We start from the raw sequence: 13,729 nt of genomic DNA on the forward strand, positions 1-13,729 counted from the left end.
TGGAAATAAATTCAAAGGCTGGAAAATCACTCCGCTTTAATTGCTACGCTCTGATAGCGTAGCAGTGAATCTTTACAGTAAAAATTCGAAACACGGATGTAGGCCGCTAGAGGTGTGTTTCTGCCTTCATATTTCCGATGGACATTTCTAGTCATCACTAAACTAATGAAAGCAATGAAGGCGCAGAGGACAAATGCACAATTCCCACTCGACCTTGAATAGCTGGCACCCCATAGTTATAAATAAATATAAATTCATCATTGCAATCGTGTAAATGATTTAACAAAGCAATTTTGAAATAGTTTCATAACTATAAATACTCGGGATATATTCACTAAGCTTTATGAATCAGCACAGCAGGCACCAGAGCCTATTCACTTTGTCCCCTTAACACATTCCCCAGCCGTCTTTGTACAAACACCCTCCCCAGCATAAGCCTGGCCTCATCTATACCAGTAACCAAAATCGAAATCTACTCCAACGAATTTGAAGTCAAAGCAACAGCAAAAACCAGAATGAGAGGAAGAGGAAGAAGGGAAAAACACCGGTAACAATCGGTGTCGTGAAACAAATGAAGGCCGTCCGATTTCCGACGTCGGTTCAGGGAAACCTCAGACACTTCGTTAGGCCATTTCAGGAACTTTAAGATCCGAAACGAGACGTAATTGCTTCTCCGGTTATTTGAAAAACTTCAAAAGCCTCGCCTGATAAGCTGGTTAGGACTCTTCTCTTCCCCAAGCCCACTTATACCATTGTTTTTTATTATTACTATGTCAGAATTGGACACCAGACATTAGACATTTTTTTTAATATAAAACTCGCTTGGTGGGAAACAGGGATTGAGGACAAGGAGTATGATTAACTGTTTTTAAATGACTGGAAAATCAAGCGCTCGTATTTTGGGAGACAATTCTTATTTACATATCGGTTACACGACCAGATAAAAGAAGAGGGATGAACCTAACAACTGAATAAAAAGAAAGCTGGGGAAAACAAGCGTTACCCAACGACTGCAATATTAGGATTTCGGTGCTTGTTGCAATCCCAATCACATCCAGAAGCCATATTAGTAAAAACAGCATGAGATATTTATTTTTTTCTGCTGCATTCACCTTGTATACATTTTGAAATCGGAATCGACAGTCTTTCAACTGAATTATTCAACGAACACGAAGAGAGGTAGAATTAAAACAAAGCGATTTATCCATCCGTTCTCACAAGGATTCACAGGAATAACAGCGAATGAATTTCATACAAGGGTCTAAACTTCCGACTGGGAAGAAAACTTTGTGTGCATTTATATTCAACTTTGAAATGCCTACGCGTTTCCAGTGTGCATGAGATTCACACATACGAACACACACACACGCACATATATGTGTGTGTGTGTGTGTGCGTGCGAGTGTGCAAATTACTGAGGGTTTAAATACTGTATGCTTTGCTAATGAGTTTCAGATGACCGCAGACACGGGAATACAAGAGACACGGAAGCATAAATGAAATGCGTTCAACGAAGCCTTTTCCACGAAACGTTATTCTAACTATAAGCTACTTTATCGGCTAATAACGCACCGTCGTTTCCCGGTTGCTTGATTTCAGAGGGGAAACATTTTTCGAAGCAAAAGAGGAAAATGGGAAACGGAAATATCCTCTCGCGTTACCCGTCCGAAATCCACAGCGGGGAACCCATGATGTGTTTTCGCAGAACCATTGTATTTTTTTATCCCACATTTATACTCGCCTGTATCGCTAAGCATGGGATAGATTGCAGGAGCTGATAATATGAAAATAAATAACGCGTGGACTTTTGGTTATACTTGAACTGTTGGTTTTGGGTCGGAGCTGAATGTTTAATTGTTGAGAATGAATCTTTAATTAGCAGTGTTTCATTTCTTTATTTGCTTTTCTAACTAGGAATCTGAATCCATATTTATGCTTCATCATTTGTTTTCCTTAATTGCCACCACGTTTCTGGACAGAGCAAATGCTGATGCTTTCTCCACAAAAGCGGAGCAAGAAAAGAACGATAAACAGGGAGTATGCATAATTATATATACTACTACAAAAGTAAGTGATCAGATAACTATGCGTAAAAATAACAGAAATAACTGTTTTATCAGGTATCCTACCTGACGCCTGAGTTGATACCGGTCCTCAATAACTTGATGGTTTCCCTTCCCTGGGCGTCCGGGTCTTCGTTTTCATTGTCACCGCACATCAGCACTGAGAGAAAATAGCATTAGCCTTAATAATAATAATAATAATAATAATAATAATAATAATAATAATAATAATAATAATAATAATAATAATAAAAGAAACATCTTCACAAAGCACACCTGCAAATTTTTATATAATATTATATATATATATATATATATATATATATATATATATATATATATATATATATATATATATACCCATGCAAGCACACATACTAGTAACTATACAGTGACTGTAAGTGTCATTACCCATAGACTATCTGTACTGAACAATTTAATAAATATTTTTATGCCCACTGCATTTAATTATATATATATATATATATATATATATATATATATATATATATATATATATATATATATATATATATATATATATATATATATATATATATATATATAGATAGATAAATATTTTTGTATATATTAAACGAGTCCCTGGAGTTTCGTACGAGCAAGATTGCTTTCCTGTGTGCGAACGTTATCTGCTCATTTACTTTTGCGCATTTCAAGTTTAATTCAAGGTGGAGGTTTGCTCAGCGCAAACATCATTCTCTGCATAGGCAACAATACCTCTGGAAAAGGAGCTAACTTCTGGATACCTTTACCAAATGATGTTGCTTTGGATTTGCATTCATTGCCTCCCGCAATCAGAGTATGTGGACACATGCATCGAATTTTTTTTTTTTTTTTTCTTGCAGGCGGGCCAGTTTGCATGTTAATTAACTGCTCATGTTAGACTGTGGTACATTGCATGACAATTTATGAACAAAAAATAAAATGGCTTATAAAAAGACATCAATCATACGGGAAGAACAATACCCAGAAAATACAATGGATGAAAGCGACCAGATTTTAATCTAATAGTGCAAACGGTTCACCTCATCTAGTAACTATGTATAACGATATGACAGAAAAAAAATAAAAATAAAAATAAGCAGATAAATTGATAACAACGTTCACAGTATAGTTATAAACATAAAGAGCTGAAGAAATCGATATGACGTAACTGTGTTATGTGAACATCAATGGACGCAATATATTAACCATACTCTGGTTTATAGCACATTGCATAATCATCTGAGCTCTATTTTTCTATTTTTTCTGTGAAAATAATAAACTTAAAGAAGAACGAAGCAGCAAATGCCTTAAAAAGGAAAAGAATTTATTATTAAACCCTCTTCAATGGAGGTCCTGATAGAATACATGACAGTTTGACTTGCAGCGAAATGTCCCTAAATCCTTATTATTTATATCTAATTCATTGGGTGGGGCGATGAGACAAGGACACTCACAAAAAGACTATAATAATCTTCTGAAACAGTAATTGCAGGTTTGCTAAAAGTATTTTGAGTTGTAACAACAATAACTCTGAGCCAAAGACAACTCATGCTTTAATCATTAAAAAATTGTCATTTTACCAAGATTTAGGTACGACACAAGTATATGTCTCTCTCTCTCTCTCTCTCTCTCTCTCTCTCTCTCTCTCTCTCTCTCTCTCTAAATTACTTCCTGATGCAATAACGTGGCTGGAACTTGGAGATTACATCGGTCCGCGCAACACTGCCATATCAATTTTTTTTATGTTTACATAATTTTTGGCATTCAGATTAACAGAGAAAAAAATACGTGATTAGGATTAAACACCCAAGAATGTTCACTTAATTTATGAAAATCTTTACCATTTTAATTCAATGACAATACATTAAAAATGCTTATATCAGGTGCTTTCATTTTAAACTCACTAGAACGCTGGACTCTTTTAAATAATTAGGATGAAAACACTTCACATTTGTAAAAAAAAAAAAAAATGATGAGCATTAATGTTGAAAATCTCTTCAGCATTAGATATAAGAAAATGGGTACTTTGTGAGTCTGTTTTGTACTGGCCATCTACACCAGTTAAATGCTGGCTGCTTCATATCTTACAATAAATTCCCCTATAAATCCGAGATAAATCCAACTTGCATACACAGATGGACTGACTTTTTTTTTTATTTCAGCCTAAGAGACTCTCTCTCTCTCTCTCTCTCTCTCTCTCTCTCTCTCTCTCTCTCTCTCTCTCTCTCTCTCTCTATATATATATATATATATATATATATATATATATATATATATATATATATATATATATATATATATATATATACAGTATATATATATATATATATATATATATATATATATAGTATGTGTGTTTGAATGTCTGTGTGTGCGTATGTAATACACAACATAAACTATTAGAATAGAATCAGAAAAAACAGTTCTAATAGAACCAACCGCAGCACATGTAAGATTCAATGGCCAATATAACAAACTTGCTAATTTTTACAACAGTATTTACCTTTCTTGACAGAGACGAGGACCATTCAGTCATTTCATCATGGGGAAAGGAAGGGGTGGGGAGGGTAGGAAGAGGAGAGAGCCTTGAGTGTTTTATTGGCGAGAATAATGGAAACGGTAAATAAACTATCATAGATTACACATATGGCAAAAATTTTATTTTGGAAAAATTATTTGTTTTTCATAAAGATTAAATGATTAAATAAACATACGTTTATTCTATGAAAGTTCTCAGACTCGCAGAATTATGTCAATATAACGCTATGTCATAAAATATGAAGGAAAAAGAACAAAGTTCAAATATTCCTACCTTAAAAAGCTTTAGTGTTTCATGAACCAAAAAGCGTATAAATGGCTAAGCAAACATTCTTTTATCCCATGAGACTTTTGGACACTTGAAAATATACAAAAGCTTTACTCGGTCATGAAACATAAATGCCTAAAACAGCACAGCTTTTACTATAAATGCAAAAGGTTTTAGATCACAAATAGAATTTCGTCTATAAACAACTATACAAGTGATTATTCTCCATAGGAATAAAAGATATAAATAAAATTAAGCAGAAGAATAAAAATCAAAGTACAAAATAGAAAAGGTTTACATGTCATACGATAAGTCTCCTTGTAAAGGTTTTTCAAATCGACACATTGTTTTAGCACTTATCCAGTTTATTTATGTCACGCAAAAAAGGAAGTTCACTGACTCAGTTCTGAGTGCTGCCTCTCAGTTACTGACGACTTAATTGACTAAATGTTTGTAGGAAGGGTGTATACGGGCTTGGAATATGAGTGGATTGTTGTAGGCCTACCGCGGCTCACCTGGACACCACACTGAAAATGGTTAACAATGTCTACTAAGGTCAGGGAAGCTGTGTAGGGCTAGCAACCTCATCTCTAAAAGACCTGTTCAGCAACCTAGTCTGCATCCTTCTGATTCCATCCCTCCCAGAGAGAAAAAGAATACGGTTTAAAATACAGACACACACATGTACTTATATATATACGTACATATATACACGCATGAACATATATGTATATATACATATATAAAGACAGATATAGAGAGACTCGACATTCAACGTGCATCTTAAAAGAATATAGCTAAAATACCCTGATCAATCTTGAAAAAGGCAGACAATAAAGAGAAAAACAATTAAGAAAAAGATTGCACTCCAACTCCAAACGCACCAGTAAAAGGGCCTTGTCAAGGAAATACCATTAAAAGAGAAGAAACACAGAACATTTACGAGAACCCCGCACCTCTGAAATGGAAGGGAGGAAACACATTACAGGGACTGCTTAACTCCGACATGTAGCCTTACCTTACAGACCTTACAGTTCGTTCGGGTTGCCCCAGGTCCCTCAGTGTGAGGCACCTCTGATGTCTACCAGAGAATTGCTAATGCTAGGCTGGCGACAAATCTTAGCAGCCGAGATCACTGAAACCTACGAAGATGTCCAGATGCATTAGCACCCACTCACGATTAGCTTCAATAGCTTCAGCTGAGGGTACTGACCAACAGCTCCAAAAAGACAGACTACGGTAATTATAAAAAGAAGATATTTTTACAGGATTTTCTGTCGTTTCTGTCCTTCTTTCTGCTATTTGCACTGACTGAATTATACCATAAAATCCTGCTTGTACTTTTGAAAGAAAGTCTCATGTCATGAGAATTATATCCAGTTCCTTTTGACACTCGACACCAAAACGTGACTACGTATTGGAGAAAAAAGTACTTCCCAGCACTTCGTGGTATTTCCTAAAGGTTAAAATCCATTACTGGTAAAAGAATAATTCACGGAAGAAAGAGAATCTTAATTTACCTTTTAACGGCAGTGTTTCCTTTTATTCCTTCCATCCGTCTTTTGTTAAGTTTTATTCTTTCTGCTTAAATTGGCTGATAAGCTGGCATCTAAACCCAAATGGTGGGTAGACTCTCCAGGTCGTTGAGAGTCATTGGTCAAGAGCCAATTCTTCCTAACTGGCCGTTTCAACGATATGGAACTGATAAAAAAGCTGAGCTCATAAATGGGTTGAAAAATTCAATGGTCGGTTCTTGGAAACTTGAGGGTCTTTGTCAGTGTCGCTAAGGTCACCTGTTTTTCAGTTTTTCTTTTACTTTCTTAAGCGTTGCATACAAGGAAAGATATTTACTCGACTAAACAACTGAAATGATTAATTAAAAGCTCTTGCTAAGACTGTTATTTACGATTAAATTTCACTCGTCACTGTGACCGACTATCACACCAATTGTACTGTATTTGTCTGTCAGTTTCTATTTCGTCTAATATTGGAATTAATTGCAATACTTTAGCAAACACCAAAATACGAATACCCAAGCACCATTGCACACAGACACTCACCTAAAAACACATAACAAAAACACAAATATACATATATATATATATATATATATATATATATATATATATATATATATATATATATATATATATATAGATAGTGAGTACACAAGCGCTTGCATATTGTACAACCAAGCCACTGAAGGGAATGGGAGGCCGCTAACCAGCGAGCCAGCCAAACTTGTTGCCAGTTCCTAGCCAGCAGAAATATGGAGAGTTGGGTTAAAAACAGCAACCCCGACTAGGGCTTACACTGAGAAAAAAAAATATGCACATATTTAGGTGCAAAAGAATGACAGACATATACGAAAAACATAAAATCCAACATTTTCTCTCCTGAGAATAAACGCGGTCTTCAAGCACGAAGAGACCCGAAATTAGCTTCGCACGGTCCAGCGCTTATCCACCGGCCTTCCGCAGATGGAAAACCGACAGCCCTCTAAAAGGGTCTTCAGGGCACGACCCAGCTTTTCAGAGGCTTAGAGTTTATAACAGGAAAATCTTTTCAACGAGAGAGACGGATGGTTTTCGATTCTCCGGAAGAAAACTGAATTAGATGTTACAGGATCTCAGAGTTTGGACATTCGTCTGTGATTATAAAGACTATTTTGTAGGTATGTGATGGTACAACACTTTTTTGCAACCTGCTCAATGCTGGTGTTGAGCGCCGCTTAGCAGAACAGTAGATAATCACGACCACCATACTTTATAATCTCTTAGTCATATAAACCATCAACTGACGTCGAACGTAGATGTTAGTTATGCGAGTTAGGCAGGTGAACGGAATCTGTTTGGTCAATTTTTGTATACTTAGGTCACATTTCAGCTTTAAAAATATCCAAATATCCCTTATGCAGCCAGAACAAATAAAACTGCTCAAAACAGGCAGTCTCCCAGCATCACGGGACCATAAACAAAACCTCTCAAAGAGGCGGAGCTTGGACCACACTACTTGAAAAGAAAAAACAAAACTATAATAACAGGTAAACAAGCAAAGGGCCGCTGAGGAGGACACAAAAGACCAAAAGGAACACTGCCCAAATGGCTTAATACTAAGATAACACTTAAACTTTATTAATTAATACTGAAAAGGGCAAAATACTGACAATATATATATATATATATATATATATATATATATATATATATATGTATATATATATATATATATATATATATATATATATTGTCAGTATGTTGGTAGGTATAATATATATATATATATATATATATATATATATATATATATATATATATATATATATATATATATACATACTTACATTTACATATATAAAACGTGTGAACGCGTTGGAGCTAATGACTCCGTAAAACGAAAAACCACGTAAAATTTGCATCTTCAAACAAAACTAGAATCACACAGAATAAAAACCAAGAACCTACATTTCTAGAAGAAAAACGAACTGGCCCCCGAGTGATAAAATGAGAGTATAAACTTCTCGAGCCGCCGTTGCAAACATCATCTCCCTTCGGGCAATGTACATATGCCGAAAACACGGAGGCAGTAGACCAGGAGGACCGACTTTCTTTCGTTAAAGAAAACTGAGCAAACGCCCCTGGAAGAACTGGCAATTTAGGAAAAGTTTTCATTTCTTTTGTTGAGAAGCTGGTGAAGCCAGACGTAGATTTGCGATCACCTGGGAAAATAGCGAAGAGGGAAGATAAAGGTGAAAAGTTTAACAAATTTGAATTCCAAATTTCAAAAGTGTAGCAAATGTAAAATGCATAACAATACATTTTAAAAATTACAATAAATTTCCTAAATTATAAAACACGAGAAAAATCAAGACCCAGATTTATCAGCTGCCTGGATTACTGATTTAAAAGTTTATGGAGGTGAAGAATAAATATCTTGGATTCAGTCAAGAATTATATGGAAATTCTTGAGTCTCTCTTTGTCCAAGGGACCATACCTTATAGTTCTTTAAATATAAGTTTGTTACTTATTTACTCACCTTTATAAAAACCTATACAGAGGTGATTAGAATGCCAAATCATGTACAGTATTAGTTTTGAGAAAACTAGTAAAGTGCAATTGTAATGTTATAGTAGATAACAATTTTCTACACTACTTGATTCATTTATTATGACTTTCGAGTGAAAAACAGCAACTGCTATTAGATTTCGAAAGTGGAAATTAGCATCTAATGTGTCACTGTCATTACTGTTATATATTTCAGCAAGAAACAAATTTTCTCTACACAGGCACATCATGTAGAATTACAGCAATATGGTCACGCAAAATTTGTTAATGTAATGCAGTAGTTGCTGGCTGACAGTCAGACTAGCGTCAAGTCCAGTCGTTTCCATTTTTCCCAGATAACTTCTTGCATTACTGATATTGAGTTCAAACGCTAGGCTAGATTGTTTCAGCATCAAGTCAAACACCTCCTGACCTTGACCGAGGCATAATTTTTATGGTCGTGTTCAAGGTGACAAAGAAACAAAGAGGTTACGGCCATGTTAACTGATCAGTTGTCTAACTTAAGGCAATATTACTCTGCGCATCTCAGAGCACGAGAAACAACTTCCTGACCTGTTTACATTTCTTTTTCTTTTTCCTCTGTCGTCGAGGGAAGAAAAACGGCAATAAAAACTACGCCCTTCTTGTTAGCTCTAGAGTTCATTTGGGCGATTAGTTCGGGGCCAATTTTCTCTTAATGGTCGTTAGGTGACCCGGAATTAAGGAAGGAAATGTTGCCATAAGAAAAACTGGTTGAGGCTGACAACACAAATCAATTGCACCCTGAGATCGTTCATGTGTTAAAACATTTCTATCTCTAATTTTAATTTCTATGTTGTGAGGAGTATTTAATTATGAATATTTTCTCAAAAACAATATAAATAATTAAAACATGCGGCGAAGTTTCTTCGGCGCAATCGAGTTTTCTGTACAGCCGCTACAGCGTAAAATCAAGGCCACCGAAAATAGATCTACCTTTCGGTGGTCTTGGTATAATGCTGTATGAGCCGTGGCCCATGAAACTCCCACCACTCCCCGGTGGTGGCATGTCCTATATCGCTGCCAGAAGCACGATTACGGCTAACTTTAACCTTAAATAAAATAAAAACTACTGAGGCTACAGTAGTTTTAAAGATCTGAGGGCGGACAGGAAAAGTGCGGACAGAAAAAAGTGCGGACGGACAAACAATGCCGGCACAATAGTTTTCTTTTACAGAAGACTAATAAAAATTGATTTTATGTGCACGGAAGTTTATTAATTAGGCAATTCCTGTTTATTACAAAAAAAAAAAAACGGTTTAAGAAACAAATTTCAAGTCTATTAAAGCCCTCGGTTTTCTCTCTCTCTCTCTCTCTCTCTCTCTCTCTCTCTCTCTCTCTCTCTCTCTCTCTCTCTCTCAACGCCATACCGGTAGTTAGTAACCTTTTGGATAAGTTAATTTCAGAGGCACAAGGAAAAATGTTCAGAGACGTTTGCATTACATTTTTTTCATTCCTTACATTTAACACAACATAGCCATAACCGACAGCTGATATATTTAACCAACAAATAAAGTAAACCATATAACTTCCCCCAATAAATTTGTTAGATAATGTGAGAAAGATATTATATGCTTTATTTTATTCCAATTGATCTTTAAATTTTCCCAAGTATTGGCGCTTCCATTGTCAACTAATACTTCAGTCCACTAAAATTTCACATACGAAAATTTGCTTTACCTACAGAAATGATGATTCGCCCTCTTTAATTAATAAGATTAAATCGTTCCTGTCCCTTCTCAAGAGTGTATTAATAATTTCAACATCATATAATTAAATTATTAAAAACATACCTCATGACGAATTTATTATAAGAGCAACTGAACATACCACATGTTTTTGGTTCATTTATGAAAAAAAATCTATTTAAAATGTAAATAAATTTATGTTATTGGAGTAATTGACAATCATCGATAATATTGCAAATAATATATTATCATTGTCTAATTACGTAACAAATTTAATAACAGAACATTGTACCTTATAATTATTTGTTTGGTCAACAATTATTACTTCATATGTTGAAGATAAACAACGTAAAGAAAACATCTCGGAACATTTACCGATGGCGCTGGATTAATCACGCGAAGAGGCGGCAACGTCCAGATATAGCGACCTTTTTCACAAAAGAGGAAACTTCAGACGGCGTTAAATCTCTTATAAAAGGACTACTGACTCACTCCTGATGAGGGATTATCTAACGAACGTCTCGGGAGCTTCCAACACAGGGCCTCGGAACATTACTGTGCAAGCTGGGGCTTCATTATGTCCTTCATAACCAGTTTAGTCACTTCCCGGGGACGTTGCAGTCCTGCAGTCCAGGAAAATCGGAGAAAGGTAAAATAGTTAGTCGCCTTTCTTTACGATGATTACTTATCAGATTATACTGTGTTGTTTGGTCACGTCACACTGTCGGCTTCAGAAGGTAAGCAACTTTTTACATCTACAACCAGTCTGTTAGGTAAGATTCCCTATGAAAGCTAGGACTAAGGTTTGGGTAAGATTCCCTATGAAAGCTAGGACTAAGGTTTGGGTAACATTCCCTATGAAAGCTAGGACTAAGGTTTGGGTAACATTCCCTATGAAAGCTAGGACCAAGGTTTGGGTAAGATTCCCTATGAAAGCTAGGACTAAGGTTTGGGTAAGATTCCCTATGAAAGCTAGGACTAAGGTTTGGGTAAGATTCCCTATGAAAGCTAGGACTAAAGTTTGGGTAAGATTCCCTATGAAAGCTAGGACTAAGGTTTGGGTAAGATTCCCTATGAAAGCTAGGACTAAGGTTTGGGTAAGATTCACTATGAAAGCTACGACTAAGGTTGACGAAAAAGAGAGAAATATGTAGAAAGTATGAGTTTTTATATCAAGGAATGGTACATTTAATTTATTCTTAATACCATCAGGTATTACACAAAAGATAAAGTCACAGAGATTATTCTCCTGCAATAAAACCTAAATCAAGATGAAACCCCCGACCTGGAACAAGAGGGTTCTCATTTAACACCGAGACCCGACCAGTAACAGTTCCTTTTGGATATTAATTTCCCAACAATCAATACACATATACAAAAATAGAAATAAAACAATTTCGCAAGAATCGAAACCTCATATGAATAGGATACCCATTAAATACTAACTTTCGAATGTAATGAGATATTTTAGGTCTCAAAACCCTAGGAGAATTCATTATAGGCTTATTACTGTTAGTCATGAATGATGAAAGACCATCTGAAAACTCAGCGTCTCGTCCAAAAGCAACCTGTATATGATTTAAGAACCTGAATACTTTTTCTACGTCCAGACGTTTATATGAAAAAGGAAGTGGAGCTCGGATGTGCGAAACGTAATTAACTAAAATAAGAAAAGGACAACTTGCGCATGTAATTCGACAGAATTTCGCATAATGGAATAAATGTTATATTCTTACATATGTACCCTTGCTCCTGTCACTGGGGCCAAAAAGAAAAACAACGAAATCAACCACCACCACTTGGGTAGATACTCCGTCTTATTTTAAGGCTTTGTCAACCACTCCTACAAATCCTCTTTCGCATAAGCCTATACAAACTTTCCATAAACGAGAAAGACTTTTGTGGTATTATGCAGATAGGCTAGGGCCTCCTTTTCATTATGAAATATTTTTGGCTTCAAAGGTAATGAGATAAAGTAAATTTCTAAGCCTGGAGACTGAGGTGCTAGACAGTGTATCTTCTTTTCTATTGTAAATTATCTTTATAATTAATTAAGATGAATTGTTATCATGTGGATTCAAAATCATATCAAGCCTTATTTGAGAAGAAAATTTTTGTTTCATATGATTAATAATTTTTTTTATATATAACTTGGAAATTTCAACAGTATAAGCTGTTAAGAAACATATTTGTCTAATAATCTTACGCTTATCGTTTTATTAAGAAAAAACTCACGAATACTGTTCAGGCCAAAGTAACTGATAATTTTTCTTATTTTCCTGTGTCGCTCTCCTTGTTTGCGTCAGAACAAAGCCTTGCTGGATGGCCCGTTAACTTCCCTCGCTCATGCCGAAAGTTATGCAATAGTTTCGTCATTAAGTTTAGCCCAGTTTTGAAAAAAGCCTCCAATATAATTTGGCAGTTTAGGAAGCTCACTGGAGAGTTTCAAAAATGAATTTCCCTCCGCCCACACAAAGTTCCTCAGCTATCGTCGACAGCTTTTTCTCATTTTGGAGGCCTTCATAGATTTCTGCTTCTTTTACTTTTAATTATTGATCATGTCATTGCTCTGGTTACATTTTCTGTAGTTTTCCTCTGATTAAATTTTCAGTTGCAAAATATTTTTTCCATAAAAATCTTCGTTGCCCTTTGTTGGCCGAGTTAAAACATTTCTTCACCTATTAGAGGAATTTATTTCGGTGCCTAACCCTGCAAAATATTTATTAAAATGCCATAAAAAATGGCTGTTTTACTAGTTGAGGAAATTAGGAGGGCATTTCACCTAAGAATATCAGGATTGCCCTTTTCTGTAAATTCAGTCGAATGACAAAATACTAAATTTTACAATACTGATAAATCAATCGAAAATTAACATGTAAAAGACATTACTTATGATAAAAACAAATTTAAAAGTTAGTTTCATCTTTTGTTCAAATAGTAGTCTAGCAGTCGTTCACTTTTAATAAGAAATACCGGGACGGTAAAATCAAAGAAATAGAAATTGAAGCGTTCCTAACTTGCAGAGAGTAATAACTTCCACGTCACTCGAACTGGGCAAAATACGATTTCTCTATTGTACAATA

At 35.3% G+C, this 13,729-nt stretch overlaps 1 long non-coding RNA gene across 1 annotated transcript in view; it reads right to left on the minus strand.

Moving 5' to 3' along the window:
- LOC136839642 (uncharacterized) overlaps positions 1-13,729 on the minus strand; it is a 325,176-nt gene that overhangs the window by 128,080 nt on the left and 183,367 nt on the right. The window contains exon 4 of the long non-coding RNA XR_010853427.1: positions 2,130-2,223. This is a non-coding gene — a long non-coding RNA (uncharacterized lncRNA). The remainder of the gene's footprint in view (positions 1-2,129; positions 2,224-13,729) is intronic.

Source organism: Macrobrachium rosenbergii, chromosome 6 (assembly GCF_040412425.1).
Source record: "Macrobrachium rosenbergii isolate ZJJX-2024 chromosome 6, ASM4041242v1, whole genome shotgun sequence".
NCBI classification, from domain to species: domain Eukaryota; kingdom Metazoa; phylum Arthropoda; class Malacostraca; order Decapoda; family Palaemonidae; genus Macrobrachium; species Macrobrachium rosenbergii.